The sequence below is a fragment of the Macrotis lagotis genome, chromosome 1 (genome assembly GCF_037893015.1).
Source record: "Macrotis lagotis isolate mMagLag1 chromosome 1, bilby.v1.9.chrom.fasta, whole genome shotgun sequence".
NCBI classification, from domain to species: domain Eukaryota; kingdom Metazoa; phylum Chordata; class Mammalia; order Peramelemorphia; family Peramelidae; genus Macrotis; species Macrotis lagotis.
Window position 1 is genome coordinate 602,622,221 of NC_133658.1, and position 13,114 is coordinate 602,635,334.

Genomic DNA, 13,114 nt, shown 5'->3' on the forward strand with positions numbered 1-13,114 from the left:
TCTAAAAAATAGAAGAAAATGAAAAATACCTCATCAAAAAAAACACTGAATTTGAGAATAGATCAAGATGGGAGAACCTGAGAATTACTGGCTTTTCTGAAAACATTGAAGAGGAAAAAAGCCTGGACTTAATATTACAGTATTAATGTTGGAAAATTGTCCTAATTTCTTGAAACTACAAGGCCAAGTAGTTATTGAAAGAATACAATGATCCCCTCTGGAAAGATGCTAAAATTAAAATACCAAGGAATGTAGTGGCCAAATTCCAGAACTATCAGATAAAAGAAAAAATCCTGCAAGCAATAAAAAAAAAAGAATATAAATACTAAGGATGCACAGTAAGGTCCTGGCCACAGCAACATTAAGGGATTAAAGGAGCTGGAATGAGATATTCTGAAGAGCAAGGGGGCTTGGAAGGCAGCCAAGAATCCACTACACAGCAAAACTGAGCCTTCTCTTCCAGGGAAAAGATGGACAATTAAAGAAATGGAAGATTTCCAATATTTAATTATGAAAAGACCAGAGTTAAATAGAAAATTTGGACATCAAACAGGAGGCTCAAGTTACAAATGTAAAGGTAAAAAAAAGGTCAAAGAAAAAAACTACTATCCAATAAGATTGAACTGGCTATAAACCCACCTGGTTGAAAGAGTCTCATAAATATTCTGAATTGTAACTCTACTAGAGAAAATATACATAGCCAGAATGGATACTCATAACATTTCTATGACTCAGATAGAATGATTTAAAAACAATACCTCTTTAAAAGGGGGAGAGTAAGCAGCTGGGAGGAGGGAGGAGGATGAATGGGGTAAATCTCATTACATTAAGAGATACAAAAGACATATTGTAATTGAGGGGAAGAAGGGAGGAGATAAGAACCAGCTGAATCTTCATCTCATCATTCTTGGCTTAAAGTTAATTTTGACACACTGAGGTAAGGTAAGAAACTTCTCTTACCATTCAAGCATTAAAAGGGATAAAAGCGGAGGAAGGGGAGAAAAAAAGGGAGTTAACAGAAGGAAGGGAAGAAGGGGAAAAGGGAAAGGGGAAAAAGGGGAGGTGGTCTGATATAAGAGGACAAAACCACTGAAGGTGGTGGTATTCAGAAACAAAACACGGAAATATGGTTAAAGGGAAAAAAGTGGAAAAATACAAATAGAAGGAAGATAGCATGGAAGGCAATAAAGAGTTAGTAATTATAACTTTAAACATGAATGAGATGAATGATCCTTTAAAACATAACTGAAAAGCAGAGTGGATTAACAACCAGAATCCTGCAATATGCTGCTTAAAAGAAATTCATCTGAAGCAGAAAGATACATATAAAGTAAATGTAAAATATTGGAGTAAAATATATTTTTCTTCAGCTGAAGTGAAAAAAGCCAGGGTAGCAATCCTTATCTCTGAGAAAGCAGCTGCAAAAATAGATAGCATTAAAAGAGAAAAGGAAGGAAACTATATCCCCTAAAAGGTACCATAGACAATAAAATAATTTCAATACTAAATATGCATGCATCCATTGGGACAGCCAGATTTTTAGAGGAGAAGTTGAAAGAGCTACATGAAGACATAGACTGCAAAACTCTACTAGTGGGAGACTTCAACCTCCTGCTTTCAGATTTAGATAAATCCAATCATAAAATAAACAAGAAGGAAGTTAAGGAAGTAAATAGATTGTTAGAAAACCTAGATTTGATTTTCCTGTGAAGGAAATTGAATGGGGATAGAAAGGAATATACTTTTTGTCCTGCAGTACATGGCACTTACACAAAAATTGATCATGTACTATGAAATAAAAACCTAATGATCAATTGCAGAAAGGCAGAAATATTGAATACATCTTTCTTAGATCATAATGCAATAAAAAACCATATGCAATACTGGGCCAGAGAGATATAGATACATAAATAATTGGAAAACAAATAACCACAGTTTAAAAAATGAGTTGATCAAGCAACAAATTATAGAAAGAATTAAGTATTTCATCCTAGATAATGACAAAAATGAAACAACATACCAAAACCTCTGGAATACACTCAAGGTGGCTATCAGGGGACATATTAAATTTTCAAATGCTTAGGGAAAAAAGGAATCAATAAACTTAATATGCAATTAAATAATTAGAGAAGGAAGATATTAAAAACCCCCAATTAAATACCAAATTAGAAATTCTAAATATTAAATAGAAATTCATAAAATTTAAAGCAAGAAACAATAAATAAAACCAAGAGCAGGTTATATGAATAAAATAATAAAATTGATAAAAAAAGAAAGAAAATCAAATTGCTAGTATCATAAATGAAAAATGTGAACTCACCACCAATGAGGAGGAAATTAAAGTAAAAATTTGGAATTATTTTGCCTAATTCTATGCCAATAAATTTGACAATCTAAGTGAAGTGGATGAATATTTACAAAAAATATAACTTGCCCAGGTTAAATAGAGGGGAGATTAAATATCTAAATAAACCTATCTCAGAAAAAGAAATTCAACAAGCCATTATTGAACTCCCTAAGAAAAATTCTCCAGGGCCTGATGGATTCACAATGAATTCTACCAAACATTTAAAGAACAATTTGTTCCAATTCTATATAAGCTATTTGGAAAAATAGGGGAAGACGGAACTCTGCCTAACTCTTTCTATGAAACCAATATGGTGCTGATACCTAAACCAGGAAGAGATAAAATAGAGAAAGAAAATTATAGACTTCACTCCCTGATGAATATAGATTCTAAAATCTTAAATAAAATATTAGCAAAATGATTACAACAAGTTATCACTGGGATAATACATTTTGTACAAGTAAGATTCATCCGAGGAATGCAGGGTTGTTACAATATTAGGAAAACTGTCTGTATAAACAATTATATCAACAACACACCTATCAGAAATTATATGATCATATCAATACATGCTAAAAAACCTTTTGACAAAATACAGCATGCATTCCTACTACTAAAAACACTAGAGAGTGTAGCAATAAATGAACTGTTCCTTAGAATAATAAGCAGCATCTATCTGAAAACATCAACATGGATTATGTGCAATGTGAATAGGCTTGAGGTATTACCAATAAGATCAGGGGAGAAACAAGAAGCCCATTATTACCATTACTATTCAAAATCATTATAGAAATGTTAGCCTCGGCTTTGCAGATGCCGCTGCCCCAGGGCCAACCTCAGTGTGTACTTTGACATCGCCATTGACAATGAGCCCCTGGGCCAGATTACCTTCTAGCTCTTTGCAGACAAGTTTCCAAAGACAGCAGAAAATTTCCATGCTCTGAGCACTGGAGAGAAGGGATTTGGTTACAAGGGATCCTGCTTCCACAGAATCATTCCTGGGTTCATGTGCCAGGGTGGTGACTTCACATGCCATAATGGCACTGGTGGCAAGTCCATCTATGGGGAGAAATTTGCTGATGAGAACTTCCTGAATCATACTGGTCCTGGCATTTTGTCCATGGCAAATGCTGGACACAAAACAAATGGCTCCCAGTTTTTCATCTGTACTGCTAAGACTGATTGGTTGGATGGCAAGCATGTTGTCTTTGGCCAAGTGAAAAAGGCATGAACATTGTGGAAGCCATGTAGCATTTCAGCTCGCGGGATGGCAAGACCAGCAAGAAAATCACCATTGCTGACTGTGGACAACTCTCATAAGTTTTTTTGTTTTGTTTTCTGTCTTAACCACCAAACCATTCCTCTGTAGCTGGAGAGAGCACTGCAATTCAATCTGCTCTTATACCCTGTAATCCTTGTGCTCTCACTTGCTGCAATTCTCTTGGGATTTCATTTCTTTTTCCTTCCACAAGTCTGGCTAGAAACAACAGAGTTAAGTTCATAATTATGAAATAAAAGCTAAACTACACTTGGAAAAAAAAAGAAATGTTAGCCTCAGCAATAAGAGAAGAAAAAAGAAATTGAAGGAATTAGAATAGGGAAAGGGGAGATAAAAAACTCTCACTCTTTGCAGATGATGTAATGGAATATCTAGAGAATCCTAAGAGTCATCGAAAAAACTACTAAAAATGATTAGCAAATATAACAAATTAACAGGATATAAAATAAACCTTCATAAACCCTCAATATTTCTATATATGACTAGCAAGATACAACAGAAAGAGGTAGAAAGAGAAATCCCATTCAAAGAAACCTCAGACAAAATAAAGTACATGGGAGTCTACCTGCCAATGCAGACTCAAAAACTTTTTTGAAAAAATTACAAAATACTTCTCAAACAAATGAAATACGATTTAAATAACTGGGCAAACATCAACTTTTCATGGATAGGTTGAGCTAATATAATAAAAATGACAATTCTACAAAAACTAAACTACTTGTTTAGAGCCCCTACCAATCAAAATTCCAAAAAACTACTTTAATGAGTTAGAAAAAGTTGTAAGTAAATTTATATGGAGAAGTTAAAAAGTCAAGCATTTCCAGTCATTCAATGAAAAAGAAAATGCAAAAGTAGGTGGCTTTCCCTTACCAGATCTAGAATTATGTATAAAGCATCAGTCATCAAAATTGCCTGGTATTGGCTAAGAAATAGAGTGGTGGATCAGTGGAATAGACTAGGTGCAATAGCAGGAAATGAATATAGTAATCTGCTGTTTGATATGCTCAAAGAGTCCAGCTATTGGGATAAAAACTCTCTCTTGGATAAAACTTGTTGGGAAAATTGGAAGCTAAAATGGAAGAAACTTAGATTAGGCCAACACTTCACACCCTATACCAAGATAAGATCCAAATGGATACAGGATTTAGATATAAAAAACAATATTATAAGCAAACTAGAAGAACAAATAGTAGTTTACCTCTCAGATCTATGGAAAGGGAAGCAGTTTATGACCAAGGAAGAGATGGAGCACAGCATTAAGAACAAACTGAGATCATTTTGATTACATTAAATTAAAAAGCTTTTTGTACAGACAAAGCCACTTTAACCAAGATCAAATGAAATGTAGTAAAATGGGAAAAAAAAACTTTTGTTAATAGTATTTCTGACAAAGGACCCATCTCTAAAACATACATAGAACTGAGTCAAATTTTCAAAAAAAACAAGCCATTCCTCAATTGACAAATGGTCAAAGGATATTCAAAAGCAATTTACAGCTGAGGATATCAAAGCAATCCATAGTCATATAAAAAATTGGTCCAAATCAATACTTATTAGAATAATGCAAATTAAAGCATCTCTGAGATACATCTTCAAAACTCTCAGACTGCATAAAATGACCAGAAAATGCAATAATCAATGTTGGAAGGGATGTGGGAAATCTGGGACACTAATACATTGGTGGTGGAACTATGAATTCATCCAACATTTCTGGAGAGCAATTTGAAATTATGCCCAAATGGCAACAAAGATGTGCGTACCTTTTGATCCAGCAATACTACTACTGGGCCTATACCCTGAAGAGACTATGAAAAAAGGGTAAAAACATAACTTATACAAAAATATTCAGAGCAGCCCTGTTTGTAGTAGCAAAGAATTGGAAATTAAGTGAATGTCCATCATTTAGGAAATGGCTTAACAAACCGTGGTATATGTATGTCATGGAACACTCTATTTGAAACGTGGAGATATGGGAACTCAGGGAAGCCTGGAAGGATTTGCCTGAACTGATGCTGAGCCAGATGAACAGAACCAGAAGCACATTGTACACCTAACAGCAACATGGGAGTGATCAACAACCTTGAAGGATTTGCTCATTCCATCAGTGCAATAACCAGGGACAATTTGGGGCCATCTGCAATGGAAAATATTTTCTGTATCCAGAGAAAGAATTGTGGACTTTGAAGAAAGACCAATGACTATTTCCTTCAAATTAGGAAAAAAAGACCATTATTTTATTATGTAATTTTGCTATCTCATACTTTATTTTTCTTCCTTAAGGATATGATTTTGCTCTCATCACATTCAACTGACATCAATGTATACCATGGGAAAAAAATGTAAAAACTAACAGAATGCCTTCTGTGTGTGTGGGAGGGGGGGAGGGATGCAAGAATGGGGGATAAATTGTAAAATTCAAAATAATTAAAATATTTCTAAAACAAGAAAAATAAAAAAAGAAATTCAAAAAATTAGAGGAGAAACTAATAAAATTGAAAGAAAGCAAACTAGTGAAGTAATAAATAAAACCAAGCATTGGTTGAATAAAAAACATCCCAATAAAATTGATAAACCTCTGGATAATGTACTTCAAAACAAGGAAGAAAAAAACTAAATTGCTAGTATCATAAATGAAAAAGATGAGCTCAAAACCAATGAGAAAAAAAATTAAAGTCATAATTTGGGTATGATTTTGCCCTTCTATGTGCCAACAAATGTGATAATCTAAGTGAAATTGATGAATATTTTCAAAAATATAAGTTCCCCAGCTTAAATGATGAGTAAATGAAATACCTAAATAATTCAACTGAGCTCACTAAGAAAAAATCTCCAGGGCCAGATGAATTCAAAAGTGAGTTTTATCAAACATTTAAGGAATTATTGTTTACAATTCTATATAAACTCTTTGGAAAAATAGGTGAAGAGGGAACTCTGCCTAACTCTTTCTATGTCACCAATATGGTGCTGATATCTAAAACAGGAACAGTCAAAACAGAAAAAAGAAAATTATAGACCTATCTCCCTGATGAATAAAGATACAAAAATCTTCAATAGAAATTTAGCAAAATAATTGCAAGTTACCACTAGCATGATACACTATGATGAAGTAGGATTTATCCCAAGAATGAAGGGCTGGTTTAATATTAGGCAAATTGTTAGTATAATTAATTAGATCAATAACAAACCTATCAAATCTTATGATTATACCAGTAGATGCTGAAAAATCTTTTGAACAAAATATAGCACCCATTCCTAAGCTAGATTCAATCCCAATAAGATCAGGAATGAAACAAGGATGTCATTTATCACCACTACTATGCAATATTGTATTAGAAATGCTAGAAAGCAGGGCGGGGGGGGGGGGGGGGGGGTGTACAGAGCCAAGATGGTGACAAGAAGGGATCGAGTCTTAGGAACTCTCTGATAAAACTCACCAGCTAAGGACTCTAACAGAACTCACAAAGGGACACAGTGAGGCAGTTCTCCTACTCAAGGTAACCTGGAAAAGAGCAGAAAGGGTCTGCTCCCCAGGGTCGGAGGGGCAGCCTGCCAGAGCGAAAGAACTTCAGCCTCCTGGAGGCAGCCCCAGGGCCGTGGGAGTCAAAACTCACAGCAGCGGGGAAGTCTCCTGAGCTGCACCCCGAGGAGCACCGGGCACAAAGTGGGGGAACAGCGGGGGACCTCTGCCAGAGTGAGCACATGGAGCCCAGCCTTTGGGGCACACAGCGAGCAGCTTGGGCTTTTGCCCAGAACAGGAAATGAGCCCAATGAGCTGAGGGAGGGGAGTGAAGAGAGACTGCTGAATTCTGTCCTCAGCCCCAAGAACAGGACTCTGGGGCTCTGACCACATTCAGAGCCTGATCGCAGTCTAGGTCCCTCCACTCATAGAACACCCCCCCCCCCCACCTCAGCCCTGTGGTAGAGGGAGGTGCTTATGGTCATTCACAGACTAGGAGGGAGGACAGAGCCTCACACACTGAGACCCATGTGGGAGTGTCCCAAAAGCTCAGGAAGCACCCCAAACCAGGCCCAGGCTGGGAAAATGAGCAGGAAGAGAAACAAAAGGAAGACTATTGAGAAATATTTTACAAAAGAACCCAAGAAGGAACAAAATACTCAGTCTGAAGATGAGGAAGCACAAGCATCTGAATCTAAAGACTCCAAGAAAAACAGAAATTGGGCTCAGGCTATGAGAGAGCTCAAAAAAGACTTTGAAAATCAAATGAGGGAGTTGGAAGAAAAACTGGGAAAAGAAAGGAGAGAGATGCAGGAAAAACATGAAAATGAAATCAGCAGCTTAGTCAAGGAAATCCAAAAAAATGTTGAAGAAAATAGCATGCTATAAACCAGCTTAGGTCAAATGGATAAAAAAGTTCATAAAGTTATTGAGGAGAAGAATGCTTTAAAAAGCAAAATTGGCAAGATGGAAAAAGAGATAAGAAAACTCTCTGAGGAGAACAAATCCTTCAGACAAAGAATGGAATTCAGGGAGATTGATGAATTTACCAGAAATCAGGAATCAATACTTCAAAACAAAAAAAATGAAAAATTAGAAGAAAATGTGAAATATCTCATTGAAAAAACAACTGATATGGAAAACAGATTTAGGAAAGATAATTTAAAAATTATTGAAATACCTGAAAGTCATGACCAGGAAAAGAGCCTTGACATCATTTTCAAAGAATTACTACAGGAAAATTGCCCTGATATTCTAGAAGCAGAGGGAAAAATAGAAATGGAGAGAATCTACTGATCCTCCCGAGAAAGTGATCCCAAAAAACCAACCCGTAGGAATATTATAGCCATGTTCCAGAACTCCCAAGTCAAAAAGAAAATATTACAAGCAGCCAGAAGGACACAGTTCAAATATCATGGAGCTGCAGTCAGGATCACACAGGACATAGCAGCAACTACATTGGAAGCTCTTAGGGCTTGGAATACAATATACCAGAAGGCAAAAGAGCTTAGAATGCAGCCAAGAATGAACTACCCAGCAAGCCTGAATGTCCTCTTCCAGGGAAAAAGATGGACTTTCAACGAACCAGGAGAAATTCAAAGGTTCCTTTTGGAATGGCCAGAGCTGAACAGAAGGTTTGATCTTCAGATACAGGACTCAGGTGAAGCATGGAGATTGGAGGAGAGGGGGTGAAATATGAGGGACTTAATGAGGATGAACTGCATGTGTTCCTGCATAGAAAAATGACACTGATAATACTCATATGAACCTTCTCAGTTAATAGAGCAGGTAGAGAGAGCTTTTATAGTTGAAGCACAGGAGAAAGCTGAATTCGAAGATAAAATATGGTGTAAAAATGGAGTCAATAGAAAAAAAGGGAAATGGAATGGTAGAAAGAAAAAGGAGAGGGGGAATAGTCCAAGATATTTCACATAAATTTTTTTTTTTTATTACAAGGAACTATTGCAATGATATGGAAGGGGAGAGGCAAGGGGGAATGAGGGAATCTTTGCTTTCAACAGAGGTGGCTAGGAGAGGAAACAGCATATATGCTCAATGGGGTATAGACATCTGGAGTAAGAAGGAGGGGGGAGCAGGGGGAAGGGGTGGGGATGTGAGTGATGGAGGAACGGACGGACCATGGGGGGAGAGCGGTCAGATATAACACATTTTCTTTTTTTTTACTTCTTGCAAGGGACTGGGATAGGATGGTCCTGCCCGGGACCATAGGGCCAGGTGGATTCTGGGCCTAAGGGGTGGTATGGGGGCTCAGGGCTTCTTGGCCCCAGGACCAGGGATCTGTCTGCTGAGCCAGTCAATGACCCTACAGCAGAGTCAGAGTGAAAGGAGAGAGTAAATAGAGTACATGGTAGTGGAGAAATAAGAAAGGAGGGAGTTGCGATCAGCAATGGCAACAGTGGAAAAATATGGAAGTAATTTTTGTGATGGACTTATCATAAGGAATGAAATCCACCCATGACAGAGCTGTTGGTGTTGGAACAAAGACTCAAGCACATTTTTTCTTCTTATTATTATTATTTGGGGGAGGGTGCAGGGCAAGTGGGGCTGGATGGCCTGCCTGGGGCCACATAACAGGGTGATCTTTGGGTTTCTGGGGCCGGATTCAGACCCAGGTGCTCCTGGTTCAAGGGCCAATGCTCTGTCTTCCACCCAGCCACCCCTGCTATTATTACTATTTTATTTTATTTTGGGTCTTTTTATTTTCTTCTTTGTGGTTTTTGCAGGGCAGTGGGGATCGGGGAGCTTGCATGTCACAGGGCTGGGTGATTGTTGGGTTTACGAGGCTGGATATGGGCTTGAGTGCTCATGGCTCCAGGGCTGGTGCTTCTGTCCATTGTGCCACCTGGCCATACCTACAATTATTACTATTATTTTTTTTTTACTTTGAATTTTTTTCTCTCCCCTTTACTTTTTTCACCCTATCAAGTCTATCTATATTCATGGGGGAAGAGGGGTATTTTGTTTACTTGTAAACAAGAATATTTTATTAATGTAAAAAAAAATTTGTACAAAATGAGAATAAAAAATAAATTAAAAAAAAGAAATGTTAGAAAGCACTAAGAGAAGAAAAAGAAAATGATGGAATTAGAATTGGTAAGGAAGAGACAAAACTTTCACTCTTTGTAGGCAACATAATGGTATACCTAGAAAATTCCAAAAAATTATCTAAAAAACTACTAGAAACAATTAGCAACTTTAGCAGTTTTGAGGATATAAAATAAACCTTCATAAGTTCTCAGCAGTTCTATATATGATTAGCAAGATACAACAGAAAATGCTAGAAAGAAAAATCCATTTAACATCATTTCAGACAATTTTAAATACTTGGGAGTCTACCTGCCAAGACAGACTCAGAAACTATTTGAGAAAAATTACAAAACATTTCTCACACAAATAAAATCAGATTTAAATAACAGGGCAAATATCAAATGCTCATGGATAGGCCAAAATAATATAATAAAAAATGACAATTCTACCTAAAATAAACTACTTATTTAGTGTCCTACCAATCAAAATTCTCCAAAATTACCTTGCTAAAGTAGAAGAAATTGTAAGTAAATTTGTATGGAGAAATGAAAAGTCAAGAATTTCCATTGATTTAATGAAAAAGTAAGTGCAAAAGAAGTTGACTTAGACCTATCAGATCAAAAATTATATTATAAAGTATCAATCATCAAAATTGTCTTTATTGGCTAAGAAGCTGAGTGGTGGGTCAGTGGAATGGACTAGCTACAAAAGAGAAAGTAGGATATGATTATGGTAATCTGCTATTTGATAAACCAAAAGAGTTCAGCTATTGGGATAAAAACTCTCTCTTGGATTAAAAGCTGTTGGGAAATTGGAAGATAGTATGGCAGAAATCTGGATGAGACCAAGGCCTCATACACTTCACCAAAATAAGATTAATATCGATATAGGATTTTGACATAAAAGACAATAGTATAAGCAAACTTGGAAATCAAGGAATAGTTTACCTGTCAGATCTATGGAAATGGAAGCAGTTTATGATCATTTGTTTAAAAACAAACTACATAATTTTGATTACATTAAATTAAAAAGCTTTTGCACAGACAAAACCACTGTAACCAAGATTTTTAAAATGTAGCATACGGGTAAACAATTTTTACAAGTATTATTTCTGAAAACAAGACTTGTTTCTAATATATATATATATATATATATATATATATATATATATATATATGTATATATATATACATATATATATATATATATGTATATATATATACATATATATATATATATATATATATATAGAGAGAGAGAGAGAGAGAGAGAGAGAGAGAAAGAGAGAGATACCTGCATAAAATTTATAAAAAAAAACAGAAGCCATTCTCCAGTTGACAAATGGTCAAAGGATATGTGGAGGCAATTTACAGATGAGAAAATCAAAATGATCCATATTCATATGAAAAATTCCCCTTAATCTTAAAGCATCTTTGAAGTACCACCTCACATTTCTCAGACTTGGATAATATGACCAGAAAGGGCAATGATCAATGTTGGAACTGATGTTGTAAATCTGGGACAGTATTACATTGTTGGTGGAACTGTGAATTCATCCAACCTTTCTGGAGAGCAATTTTGAATCATGCCCAAAGGGAAATAAAAGCATGCATACCCTTTGATCTAGCAATACCACTACTGGGTCTGTACCCTGAAGAGATCATGAAAAATGGTAAAAACATCACTTGCACAAAAATATTCTTAGCAGCTCCGTTTGTGGTGGCAAAGAATTGGAAACTGAGTGAATGTCCATCAATTGGGGAATGAGCAAATTGTGGTATATGTTCATTATGGAACACTATTGCTCCATTAGAAAGCAGGAGGAACAGAAATTCAGAGAAACCTGGAAGGATATTCATGAACTGATCCTGAGTGAGAGGAGCAGAAGCAGAAGAGCATTGTATATCATAACAGCAAAATGGGGGTGATGATCAATATTTTATTTTGGGGGTTTTATTTTGCAAGGCAATGCAGTTAAGTGGCTTACCCAAGACCACACAACTAGGTAATTATTAAGTGTCTGAGGCTGGATTTGAACCCAGGTACTCCTGACTCCAGGGTTGGTGCTCTCTCTACTGTGCCACCTAGTTGTCCCATGATGATCAATCTTAATGGACTTGGTCACTCTATCGGTGCAACAATCAGCAATAATTTTGGGGTACCTGCAATGGAAAATACCATCTGTATCCAGAGAAACAATTGTGGAGTTTGAACAAAGATCAAAGACTATTAAATTTAATTTTTTAAAAATCTGTTATTTTATTATGTAATTTTGGTATCTCTTATATTTTATTTTTTTCTTTATGCATATGATTTCTCTCTATATACATTCAATTTAGATCAATGTATAGCATGTAAACAAGGTAATGACTAAAAAAGGGGATGGGGAGGGAAAATAGATTAGGGGGAAAATTGCAAAATTAAATATTAATAAATAAATTAATTAACAAAAATTATGCCTGTGGTATTAATTGCATAAGATCAAGGTAAATATTTCTCCTTATCCTAATATTCTGGAATACATCTCAGCCAAAATTAAAATGTATTTGGGAAATGTTTAATAAAATAATGGTAAAGCAATAAAGCATTGGTCTAAAGAATCTTCATATATGGTTTAATGTCCCCTATTTCTATTTATGTTTAATAAAAGTGATATAGGAAATTTCTTAATGAGGATACTGCATCTATTAATTCAGAGCAGCAACTATTCTTCATTAACAGTCTCAGTCGGGGCGGCTAGGTGGCTCAGTGGATAAAGCACCAGCCCTGGAGTCAGGAGTACCTGGGTTCAAATCCAGTCTCAGACACTTAATAATTACCTAGCTGTGTGGCCTTGGGCAAGCCACTTAACCCCATTTGCCTTGCAAAAACCTTAAAAAATAATAATCTCAGTCAACTGAGATACTGAGATAATAGGAGACTTAAAAAGAGTCATATAGCCAGTATATATCAGAGTCATAATTTGAATATAGCCTAGACTGTC

At 35.9% G+C, this 13,114-nt stretch overlaps 1 pseudogene; it reads left to right on the forward strand.

Moving 5' to 3' along the window:
- The first annotated feature begins 3,267 nt into the window (after positions 1-3,267).
- Positions 3,268-3,667, forward strand: LOC141505694 (peptidyl-prolyl cis-trans isomerase A pseudogene; annotated as a pseudogene).
- Positions 3,668-13,114: the final 9,447 nt, after the last annotated feature.